This window comes from Pristiophorus japonicus, chromosome Y (assembly GCF_044704955.1).
Source record: "Pristiophorus japonicus isolate sPriJap1 chromosome Y, sPriJap1.hap1, whole genome shotgun sequence".
NCBI lineage: Eukaryota > Metazoa > Chordata > Chondrichthyes > Pristiophoridae > Pristiophorus > Pristiophorus japonicus.
This window is the reverse complement of record NC_092011.1, coordinates 11,452,436-11,462,647: the sequence shown is the minus strand read 5'-3', so window position 1 is coordinate 11,462,647 and position 10,212 is coordinate 11,452,436.

The following is a 10,212-nucleotide window of genomic DNA, read 5'->3' as shown; positions in this document are numbered from 1 at the left end:
CCTGTACAGTAACCCATTCCCTGAATACACAGGCACACTGTACACTGTCCCTTACCCTGAATACACTGGGACCGTGTACATTAACCCTTACCCTGAATACACAGGTACCCTGTACAGTAACCCTTACCCTGAATACGCAGGGACCCTGTACAGTGACACTTACCTTGAATACACAGGCACACTGTACACTGTCCCTTACCCTGAATACACAGGGACTCTGTACAGTAAACCTTACCCTGAATACACATGGACCCTGTGCAGTATCCCTTAGCCTGAATACACAGGGAATCTGTAGAGTATCCCTTACCCTGAATACACAGGGACCTGTACAGTAACCCTTACCCTGAATACACATGGACCCTGTACAATAACCCTTACCCTGAATACACAGGGACACTGTACACTGACCCTTACCCTGAATACACAGGGACCCTGTACAGTAACCCTTACCCTGAATACACAGGGACACTGTACAGTAACCCTTACGCTGAATACACAGGGATCCTGTACAGTGACCCTTACCCTGAATACACAGGGTCCCTGTACCGTAACCCTTACACTGAATACACAGGGATCCTGTACAATAGCCCTTACCCTGAATAAACAGGGATCCTGTACAATAACCCTTACCCTGAATACACAGGGAACCTGTACAGTGACCCTTACTCTGAATACACAGGGATCCTGTACAATAACACTTACCCTGAATACACAGGGACACTGTACACTGACCCTTACCCTGAATACACAGGGACCCTTTACAGTAACCCTTACCCTGAATACACAGGGACACTGTACAGTAACCCTTACGCTGAATACACAGGGATCCTGTATAGTGACCCTTACCCTGAATACACAGGGTCCCTGTACCATAACCCTTACACTGAATACACAGGGATCCTGTACAATAGCCCTTACCCTGAATAAACAGGGATCCTGTACAATAACCCTTACCCTGAATACACAGGGACCCTGTACAGTGACCCTTACCCTGAATACACAGGGATCCTGTACAATAACACTTACCCTGAATACACAGGGACCCTTTACAGTGACCCTTACCCTGAATACACAGGGATCGTGTACAATAGCCCTTACCCTAAATACACAGGGAACCTGTACAGTAACCCTTACCCTGAATACACAGGGAGCCTGTACAGTGACCCTTACCCTGAATAAACAGGGATGCTGTACAATAACCCTTACCCTGAATACACAGGGACCCTATACAGTGACCCTTACCCTGAATACACAGGGATCCTGTACAATAACCCTTACCCTGAATACACAGGGACCCTGTACAGTAATTCTTACCATGAATAAACAGGGACACTGGACAGTGACTCATACCCTGAATATACAGGGACCCTGTACAGTAACCCTTACCCTGAATACACAGGGACCCTGTACAGTAACCCTTACCCTGAATACACAGGGACCCTGTACAGTGACCCTTACCCTGAATAGACAGGGACCCTGTACAGTAACCCTTACCCTGAATACAAAGGGACCCTGTACAGTGACCGTAACCCTGAATACACAGGTACCCAGTAAAGTGACCCGTACCCTGAATACACAGCAACACTGTACAGTATCCCTTTCCCTGAATACACAGGGACCCTGTACAATGACCGTAACCCTGAATACACAGATACCCTGTACAGTGACCCTTACCCTGCCTACACAGGGACCCTGTACAGTGATCCTTACCCTGAATACACAGGGACCCTGTACATTAACCCTTACCCTGAATACACACGGACACTTTACTGTAACCCTTACCCTGAATAAACAGGGACCCTGTACATTGACCCTAACCCTGAATAAACAGGGACCCTGTACAGTGACCCTTACCCTGAATACACATGGACATTGTACAGTACCCCTTACCCTGAATACACAGGTACACTGTACACTGACCCTTACCCTGAATACACAGGGACCGTGTACAATTAACCCTTACACTGAATACACAGGTACCCTGTACAGTAACCCTTACCCTGAATACACACGGAACCTGTACAGTAACCCTTACCCTGAATACACAGGGACCCTGTACATTGACCCTAACCCAGAATAAACAGGGACTCTGTACAATGAACCTTACCCTGAATACACATGGACATTGTACAGTACCGCTTACACTGAATACACAAGTACACTGTACACTGACCCTTACCCTGAATACACAGGGACCGTGTACAATTAACCCTTACACTGAATACACAGGTACCCTGTACAGTAACCCTTACCCTGAATACACAGGGAACCTGTACAGTAACCCTTACCCTGAATACACAGGGACACTGTTCAATGACTCTTACCCTGAATACACAGGGACCGTGTACAGTAACCCTTACCCTGAATACACAGCGACCCTGTACAGTTACCCTTACCTTGAATACACAGCGACTCTGTACATAAACCCTTATCTTGAATACACATGGATCCTGTGCAGTAACTCCTACCGTGAATACACAGGGACCCTGTACAGTAACCCTTACCCTGAATACACAGGGACTCTGTACAGTGACCCTTACCCTGAATACACACGCATCCTGTACAGTAACCCTTACCCTGAATACACAGGGACCGTGTACAGTAACTCTTACCCTGAATACACAGGGATTTTGTACAGTAACCCGTAACCTGAAGACACAGGAACACTGTACAGTGACCCTAACCCTGAATACACAGGGATCCTGTACAATATCCCTTAGCCTAAATACACAGGGATCCTGTACAATAACCCTTACCCTGAATACACAGGGACCCTGTACAGTAATCCTTACCATGAATACACAGGGACACTGTACAGTAACCCATACCCTGAATATACAGGGACCCTGTACAGTAACCCTTACCCTGAATACACAGTGACCCTGTACAGTAACCCTTACCCTGAATACACAGGGTCCCTGTACAGTGAGCCTTACCCTGAATAAACAGGGACACTGTACAGTAACCCTTACCCTGAATACACAGGGACCCTGTACAGTGACCCTTACCCTGAATACACAGGGAGCCTGTACATTAACCCTTTCCCTGAATACACAGGGACTCCCTACAGTAAACCTTACCCTGAATACACAGGGACCCTGTACAGTAACCCTTACCCTGAATACACAGGGACCCTGTACAATAACCCTTACCCTGAATACACAGGAACACTGTACAGTGACCCTTACCCTGAATACACAGGGTCCCTGTACCGTAACCCTTACCCTGAATACACAGGGATCCTGTACAATAGCCCTTACCCTGAATACACAGGGACCCTGTACAGTAACCCTTACCCTGAATACACAGGGACCCTGTACAGTGACCCTTACCCTGAATACACAGGGATCCTGTACAATAACCCTTACCCTGAATACACAGGGACCCTGTACAGTGACCCTAACCCTGAATACACAGGGATCCTGTACAATAACCCTTACCCTGAATACACAGGTACCCTGTACAGAAACCTTACCCTGAATACACAGGGACACTGTACAGTGTCCCTTACCATGAATATACAGGGACCCTGTACAGTAACCCTTACCCTGAATACACAGGGACCCTGTACAGTAACCCTTACCCTGAATACACAGGGACCCTGTACAGTGACCCTTACCCTGAATACACAGCGATCCTGTACAGTGATCCTTACCCTGAATACACAGGGATCGTGTACAATAGCCCTTACCCTAAATACACAGGGAACCTGTACAGTAACCCTTACCCTGAATAAACAGGGAGCCTGTACAGTGACCCTTACCCTGAATAAACAGGGATGCTGTACAATAAACCTTACCCTGAATATACAGGGACCCTATACAGTGACCCTTACCCTGAATACACAGGGATCCTGTACAATAACCCTTACCCTGAATACACAGGGACCCTGTACAGTAATTCTTACCATGAATACACAGGGACACTGGACAGTGACCCATACCCTGAATATACAGGGACCCTGTACAGTAACCCTTACCCTGAATACATAGGGACCCTTACAGTAACCCTTACCCTGAATACACAGGGACCCTGTACAGTAAACCTTACCCTGAATACACAGGGATCCTGTACAGTAAAGCTTAACCTACATACACGGGGACCCTGTACAGTAACCCTTAACCTGAATACACAGACATCCTGTACAGTAAACTTTATCCTGAATACACAGGGACCCTGTACAGTGACCCTTACCCTGAATACACAGGGACGCTGTACAGTAACCCTTACCCTGAATACACAGGCACACTGTACACTGTCCCTTACCCTGAATACACAGGGACCGTGTACATTAACCCTTACCCTGAATACACAGGTACCCTGTACAGTAACCCTTACCCTGAATACGCAGGGTCCCAGTACAGTGACCCTTACCCTGAATACACAGGGACACTGTTCACTGACCCTTACCCTGAATACACAGGGACCGTGTACAGTAACCCTTACCCTGAATACAGAGGGACCCTGTACATTTACCCTTACCCTGAATACACAGCGACTCTGTACAGTAACCCTTACCCTGAATAAACATGGACCCTGTGCAGTAACCCTTACCCTGAATACACAGGGACTCCCTACAGTAAACCTTACCCTGAATACACAGGGACCCTGTACAGTAACCCTTACCCTGAATACACAGGGACCCTGTACAATAACCCTTACCCTGAATACACAGGAACACTGTACAGTGACCCTTACCCTGAATACACAGGGTCCCTGTACCGTAACCCTTACCCTGAATACACATGGATCCTGTACAATAGCCCTTACCCTGAATACACAGGGACCCTGTACAGTAACCCTTACCCTGGATACACAGGGACCCTGTACAGTAACCCTTACCCTGAATACACAGGGACCGTGTACAGTAACCCTTACCCTGAATACACAGGGACCCTGTACAGTAAACCTTACCCTGAATACACAGGGATCCTGTACAGTAAACCTTACCCTAAATACACGGGGACCCTGTACAGTAACCCATTCCCTGAATACACAGGCACACTGTACACTGTCCCTTACCCTGAATACACAGGGACCGTGTACATTAACCCTTACCCTGAATACACAGGTACCCTGTACAGTAACCCTTACCCTGAATACGCAGGGACCCTGTACAGTGACCCTTACCTTGAATACACAGGCACACTGTACACTGTCCCTTACCCTGAATAAACAGGGACTCTGTACAGTAAACCTTACCCTGAATACACATGGACCCTGTGCAGTAACCCTTAGCCTGAATACACAGGGAATCTGTAGAGTATCCCTTACCCTGAATACACAGGGACCTGTACAGTAACCCTTACCCTGAATACACAGGGACCCTGTACAATAACCCTTACCCTGAATACACAGGGACACTGTACACTGACCCTTACCCTGAATACACAGGGACCCTGTACAGTAACCCTTACCCTGAATACACAGGGACACTGTACAGTAACCCTTACGCTGAATACACAGGGATCCTTTACAGTGACCCTTACCCTGAATACACAGGGTCCCTGTACCGTAACCCTTACACTGAATACACAGGGATCCTGTACAATAGCCCTTACCCTGAATAAACAGGGATCCTGTACAATAACCCTTACCCTGAATACACAGGGATCCTGTACAGTGACCCTTACTCTGAATACACAGGGATCCTGTACAAAAACACTTACCCTGAATACACAGGGACACTGTACCCTGACCCTTACCCTGAATACACAGGGACCCTTTACAGTAACCCTTACCCTGAATACACAGGGACACTGTACAGTAACCCTTACGCTGAATACACAGGGATCCTGTACAGTGACCCTTACCCTGAATACACAGGGTCCCTGTACCATAACCCTTACACTGAATACACAGGGATCCTGTACAATAGCCCTTACCCTGAATAAACAGGGATCCTGTACAATAACCCTTACCCTGAATACACAGGGACCCTGTACAGTGACCCTTACTCTGAATACACAGGGATCCTGTACAATAACACTTACCCTGAATACACAGGGACCCTTTACAGTGACCCTTACCCTGAATACACAGGGATCGTGTACAATAGCCCTTACCCTAAATACACAGGGAACCTGTACAGTAACCCTTACCCTGAATACACAGGGAGCCTGTACAGTGACCCTTACCCTGAATAAACAGGGATGCTGTACAATAACCCTTACCCTGAATACACAGGGACCCTATACAGTGACCCTTACCCTGAATACACAGGGATCCTGTACAATAACCTTACCCTGAATACACAGGGACCCTGTACAGTAATTCTTACCATGAATAAACAGGGACACTGGACAGTGACTCATACCCTGAATATACAGGGACCCTGTACAGGAACCCTTACCCTGAATACACAGGGACCCTGTACAGTAACCCTTACCCTGAATACACAGGGACCCTGTACAGTGACCCTTACCCTGAATAGACAGGGACCCTGTACAGTAACCCTTACCCTGAATACAAAGGGACCCTGTACAGTGACCGTAACCCTGAATACACAGGTACCCAGTAAAGTGACCCGTACCCTGAATACACAGCGACACTGTACAGTATCCCTTTCCCTGAATACACAGGGACCCTGTACAATGACCCTAACCCTGAATACACAGATACCCTGTACAGTGACCCTTACCCTGCCTACACAGGGACCCTGTACAGTGATCCTTACCCTGAATACACAGGGACCCTGTACATTAACCCTTACCCTGAATACACACGGACACTTTACTGTAACCCTTACCCTGAATACACAGGGACCCTGCACATTGACCCTAACCCTGAATAAACAGGGACCCTGTACAGTGACCCTTACCCTGAATACACATGGACATTGTACAGTACCCCTTACCCTGAATACACAGGTACACTGTACACTGACCCTTACCCTGAATACACAGGGACCGTGTACAATTAACCCTTACACTGAATACACAGGTACCCTGTACAGTAACCCTTACCCTGAATACACAGGGAACCTGTACAGTAACCCTTACCCTGAATACACAGGGACCCTGTACATTGACCCTAACCCAGAATAAACAGGGACTCTGTACAATGAACCTTACCCTGAATACACATGGACATTGTACAGTACCGCTTACCCTGAATACACAGGTACACTGTACACTGACCCTTACCCTGAATACACAGGGACCGTGTACAATTAACCCTTACACTGAATACACAGGTACCCTGTACAGTAACCCTTACCCTGAATACACAGGGAACCTGTACAGTAACCCTTACCCTGAATACACAGGGACACTGTTCAATGACTCTTACCCTGAATACACAGGGACCGTGTACAGTAACCCTTACCCTGAATACACAGCGACCCTGTACAGTTACCCTTACCTTGAATACACAGCGACTCTGTACATAAACACTTATCTTGAATACACATGGATCCTGTGCAGTAACTCCTACCGTGAATACACAGGGACCCTGTACAGTAACCCTTACCCTGAATACACAGGGACTCTGTACAGTGACCCTTACCCTGAATACACACGCATCCTGTACAGTAACCCTTACCCTGAATACACAGGGACCGTGTACAGTAACTCTTACCCTGAATACACAGGGATTTTGTACAGTAACCCGTAACCTGAAGACACAGGAACACTGTACAGTGACCCTAACCCTGAATACACAGGGATCCTGTACAATATCCCTTAGCCTAAATACACAGGGATCCTGTACAATAACCCTTACCCTGAATACACAGGGACCCTGTACAGTAATCCTTACCATGAATACACAGGGACACTGTACAGTAACCCATACCCTGAATATACAGGGACCCTGTACAGTAACCCTTACCCTGAATACACAGTGACCCTGTACAGTAACCCTTACCCTGAATACACAGGGACCCTGTACAGTGAGCCTTACCCTGAATAAACAGGGACACTGTACAGTAACCCTTACCCTGAATACACAGGGACCCTGTACAGTGACCCTTACCCTGAATACACAGGGAGCCTGTACATTAACCCTTTCCCTGAATACACAGGGACTCCCTACAGTAAACCTTACCCTGAATACACAGGGACCCTGTACAGTAACCCTTACCCTGAATACACAGGGACCCTGTACAATAACCCTTACCCTGAATACACAGGAACACTGTACAGTGACCCTTACCCTGAATACACAGGGTCCCTGTACCGTAACCCTTACCCTGAATACACAGGGATCCTGTACAATAGCCCTTACCCTGAATACACAGGGACCCTGTACAGTAACCCTTACCCTGAATACACAGGGACCCTGTACAGTGACCCTTACCCTGAATACACAGGGATCCTGTACAATAACCCTTACCCTGAATACACAGGGACCCTGTACAGTGACCCTAACCCTGAATACACAGGGATCCTGTACAATAACCCTTACCCTGAATACACAGGTACCTTGTACAGAAACCTTACCCTGAATACACAGGGACACTGTACAGTGTCCCTTACCATGAATATACAGGGACTCTGTACAGTAACCCTTACCCTGAATACACAGGGACCCTGTACAGTAACCCTTACCCTGAATACACAGGGACCCTGTACAGTGACCCTTACCCTGAATACACAGCGATCCTGTACAGTGATCCTTACCCTGAATACACAGCGATCGTGTACAATAGCCCTTACCCTAAATACACAGGGAACCTGTACAGTAACCCTTACCCTGAATAAACAGGGAGCCTGTACAGTGACCCTTACCCTGAATAAACAGGGATGCTGTACAATAAACCTTACCCTGAATACACAGGGACCCTATACTGTGACCCTTACCCTGAATACACAGGGATCCTGTACAATAACCCTTACCCTGAATACACAGGGACCCTGTACAGTAATTCTTACCATGAATACACAGGGACACTGGACAGTGACCCATACCCTGAATATACAGGGACCCTGTACAGTAACCCTTACCCTGAATACACAGGGACCCTGTACAGTAACCCTTACCCTGAATACACAGGGACCCTGTACAGTGACCCTTACCCTGAATAGACAGGGACCCTGTACAGTAACCCTTACCTTGAATACACAGGGTCCCTGTACAGTGAACCTAACCCTGAATACACAGGTACCCTGTAAAGTGACCCGTACCCTGAATAAATAGGGACCCTGTACAGTAACCCTTACCCTGAATACACAGGGACCGTGTACAGTAAACCTTACCCTGAATACACAGAGACCCTGTACAGTAAACCTTACCCTGAATACACATGGACCCTGTGCAGTAACCCTTAGCCTGAATACACAGGGACTCTGTAGAGTAACCCTTACCCTGAATACACAGGGACCTGTACAGTAACCCTTACCCTGAATACACAGGGACACTGTACAATAACCCTTACCCTGAATACACAGCGACACTGTACACTGACCCTTACCCTGAATACACAGGGACCCTGTACAGTAACCCTTACCCTGAATACACAGGGACACTGTACAGTAACCCTTACGCTGAATACACAGGGATCCTGTACAGTGACCCTTACCCTGAATACACAGGGTCCCTGTACCGTAACCCTTACACTGAATACACAGGGATCCTGTACAATAGCCCTTACCCTGAATACACAAGGATCCTGTACAATAACCCTTACCCTGAATACACAGGGACCCTGTACAGTGACCCTTACCCTGAATACACAGGGATCCTGTACAATAACACTTACCCTGAATACACAGGGACCCTGTACAGTGACCCTTACCCTGAATACACAGGGATCGTGTACAATAGCCCTTACCCTAAATACACAGGGAACCTGTACAGTAACCCTTACCCTGAATACACAGGGAGCCTGTACAGTGACCCTTACCCTGAATAAACAGGGATGCTGTACAATAACCCTTACCCTGAATACACAGGGACCCTATACAGTGACCCTTACCCTGAATACACAGGGATCCTGTACAATAAACCTTACCCTGAATATACAGGGACCCTGTACAGTGACCCTAACCCTGAATACACAGGTACCCAGTAAAGTGAACCGTACCCTGAATACACAGGGACCCTGTACAGTAACCCTTTCCCTGAATACACAGGGACCCTGTACAATGACCCTAACCCTGAATACACAGATACCCTGTACAGTGACCCTTACCCTGCATACACAGGGACCCTGTACAGTGATCCTTACCCTGAATACACAGGGACCCTGTACATTAACCCTTACCCTGAATA